General features: G+C 33.7%; 1 protein-coding gene across 1 annotated transcript in view; it reads right to left on the bottom strand.

The window, feature by feature from the left end:
• LOC107589137 (sorting nexin-25-like) overlaps nt 1–3,732 on the bottom strand; it is a 77,384-nt gene that overhangs the window by 51,758 nt on the left and 21,894 nt on the right. The window lies entirely within an intron of this gene.

Raw genomic sequence — 3,732 nt, 5'->3', positions numbered from 1 at the left:
AAACCGCTCACTCACACAACGCCATACACGCTGTCTGCCATCTGCCCTGTACAGTGAAAACCGGGATTCATCTGTGAAGAGAACACCTCTCCAAAGTGCCAGATGCCATCGAATGTGAGCATTTGCCCACTCAAGTCGGTTACGACGACGAACTGCAGTCAGGTCGAGATCCCAACGAGGACGATGAGCATGCAGATGAGCTTCCCTGAGACGGACAAATGGCTGCAATATAACAAAGAGTGAAAAATTTAAGGGGGTCTGAATACTTTCCGTACCCACTGTATATATATATGTACTGCATATAAAATTATAATTATTTTTTTCCCTTTCTTCCTTGGCAATATGCAAAGGAATCATGCCAATAAAGTACTGAGATTTTATTAGAATTAGGCTCCATTACTGCTGTGCATTTAATAGAAATGTATTTTAAGTTTATTGTATGTATATATATATATATATGTATATATATATATATATAGGGCTGAACGATTTTGGAAAGTAATCTAATTGCGATTTCTTTTTTACCAATATTGCGATTGCGATTTAATATGCTATTTATTTTTTAAGCTCTTTATCTTCTGTATTATTCAACAAAGACAAGCAAAAATTACACATAAAAAAAATGTAATTAAAACAATTGCATGTTAATCATTTTAAATAAACTAATATAAAACAGGGCTTAGATTAAGCCAGGATTAGGCCTTAGTTTAATTAGGATATATAAGTAGCTTAAACGTGCCTTAGAAAAAAAACATTACTGGTGTGTATCTTGAGACAAAACAATGGCACTGATATATTTTAAGACATGTCAGTGCAAGTTGCTTTCAGTTAAGACAGCTCAAACATTTATTTTAGTCTGGAACTAGGCATACAAGCAATAAACAAACAGTGCTTTCAGTATTTAAGAGTATCTGAACATTTTCCTTTCAAGAGCTGTTTGTGATTTTTCTCTTTCTCAGCTTTACTGTTGTTGATTATTATGATGACATCATAGAGAGCAGCAGATCTAATAAGCGGCATTCACACTAATGCACAGATCTCTTTTGAAATATAAGATGTGGTTTGTCGATCTGTTTGATCCTTTAAGACATAACTGACTGTGTTTACATTAAAAGCATTTTGAAATGCAAGTATATTTAACCACTTAAAATTAAGTCACGCACAGTCGCATGACCGAGCACTTTTCACAACGCACGCGCCAGCATTTGAAATTGACATAACGACATAACTGAGGAGGTGTTCGTAGAGCATTTGTAAGGAAAATACCGGCGGGCGAGACGACTCACTGCAAGCGTCAGCAACGCACGAATGTGAATGTCCTTGTAATTCGCTTCAAACCTTTCCGAACTTTATTAAAGGTTATTGTATGGATGGTTTGAGTGGTGTGTGTGAGAGAGAGAGAGAGAGAGAGAGAGAAAGAGAGCGCAACTGGAAGCAAGCAGGATGAGTTTCTAAAGCACATGCAGCGCCATCGCACATCTGTGATTAAAAACTAAGCTCAGAATCGATCCAGAATCTTTTCTTCCATCTCTATTGTATAGTATGACCAACACAATATTAGATAGATTAAACAAAGTGTGCTTTTCTGTAGGCCAGGCATATGCGTAGTGTGCCAAGTTGATGCTTCCTCTGCAGACTGCTTTACTCTCGCGAGTCACGTGATGAGAATGTAATCGGAGCCTTGCGGTTTAAAAAAATCGCGTTTTGTCATATCGCGATATTATCGCAATTGCGATTAATCGTTCAGCCCTATATATATATATTTACTTGTTTTTCATTAATGTATTTTACTACAATACAAAAAGCAATGCATAAAATTTTACCAGATTTAGTCCTACACATTCACTTTTATTTGTTCCCCAATAATGTTATTTCGCTAAATGTTTACATTTTATAAAATTATTGTGCACTCATGATTTTTCTAGAATAACCTAACCTAGTTTATAACAGTATTATTTTCATAGATTATTATTATATATTTTTTTTTATTTGTTCCCCAATGTTATTTCTCTAATAAATGTTTACAATTTATAAAATTGTGCACTCATGATTTTTCTAGAATAACCTAACCTAGTTTATAACAGTATTATTTTCATAGATTATTATTATATATTTTTTTATTTGTTATTTTTCATTAAAATGAAGTTGTCTATATTTGGTAGATTGTGTTTAACACACAAAAGAAGTGACGATCAGGTCAACACACAGAAGTACATTAATTCTACATTGATTTAAAATAATGTGCTGGTATCGGATCGGTATCCGTTGACCGATACTGAAAAAAAATGGTATCGTTGCATCCCTAATTTATTATTTATATTTACTTAGGATATATTTTTTTACATCCTGATTCCAATGTCTAAATATTCTTTATTTTATATAACATTTTTTGTTCTTTGAAAGAGTGTACTTGCATTATTATGCTATATTGTCATACTGTCATTAATCAGTGGCATAAAATGGTCTTAAAATGGCAATAATATTATTTATCGCAATTAATTTTGGTGCAATATATCGCACAACAAAAAGTAGTTATCGTGACAGCCCTAATTAGAACATTAAAATAAATTAATATTTTTGCTGTTTTTAAATATATAAAATAAAATAATTGTCCTTTCTTCCTTGGCAATATACCAAGCAATCATGCTAATAAAACACTTTGAAACCTTCAAGACAGTTATTTATTTATAATATTTGTATTTATGTATTTTACCATTTCTTATTTAAGCAATCACACCAACAAAGGGGGAAATATTTCATAAATGGACAGAGACAGATAAACAGAACAGGTGGAGGAAGACAGATGAGAAGCAGAAAAAGAGAGGCAACAGAAGATGTCTGTCCACTCAGCTAATGAGCTGTGCAGATCGATCGTTTAGACACACACACACGCACACTGATGAATACACGACTGGAAGAAACGCTCATTACTGCATCCACATCCAACACACTCACACAGAGAGAGTGTGTAAGCAAATGGAACAACATGGAAAGACAAGTGTGTAAGTGTGTGTGATGCTTTGTGTAAAACAAAGGATCACATTAAAGGCTGGAGTTTTAAAGCCGTCAGCAGTCTTCATCATGTTAATCAATCAAACTGAGAAATATGGTTGTCCAGAGTGAGTGAGTGAGTGTGTGTGTGTGTGTGTATTTATAATGCAATCATTTGGCTTTCTTTCTACTGACAAATCAGTAATCAATGAATCCAATCAAGAGAGTGCTTGTGATCCAAACCCAAGCAGACTGAATTTCATCAAGCACAAAGGTTTTGCATTCTTGTGCTTTTTCCACTTACATTTACTAGTTAATCAGAGTAAAGATGAAAAAGAAAAGGCTTTCGCTCGGTCAATCTGGATAAACGCATTTAGACGTTTAAAGAAACCACATTAAACATTGTTTTTGGAGGAAGAAGTAAAACGCCTGAAACATACATCAGCATTCAGTTTCAAGTCTCATATTCTCACCTAGGCTGCATTTACTGAATCAAAAAACAGGAAAATGGTAATAATGTGAAATATTCGTACAATTTAAAAAAACATGTTTTCTATTTGAATATATTTTAAATTGTAATTTATTTCTGTGATCAAAGCGGAATTGTCAGCATCATTACTCCAGCCTTCAGTGTCACATGATCCTTCAGAAATCATTCTAATATGCTGATTTGCTGCTCAAGAAACATATCCTAATATCATTACTATTAGGGCTGTGCGATATTGAAGAAAAATGCGATAT

The sequence above is a fragment of the Sinocyclocheilus grahami genome, unplaced genomic scaffold (genome assembly GCF_001515645.1).
Source record: "Sinocyclocheilus grahami isolate Dianchi unplaced genomic scaffold, SAMN03320097.WGS_v1.1 scaffold112.1, whole genome shotgun sequence".
Lineage (NCBI taxonomy): Eukaryota > Metazoa > Chordata > Actinopteri > Cypriniformes > Cyprinidae > Sinocyclocheilus > Sinocyclocheilus grahami.
The sequence above is the reverse complement of the archived record's forward strand: the minus strand, read 5'-3'. Positions and strand labels throughout refer to the sequence as shown.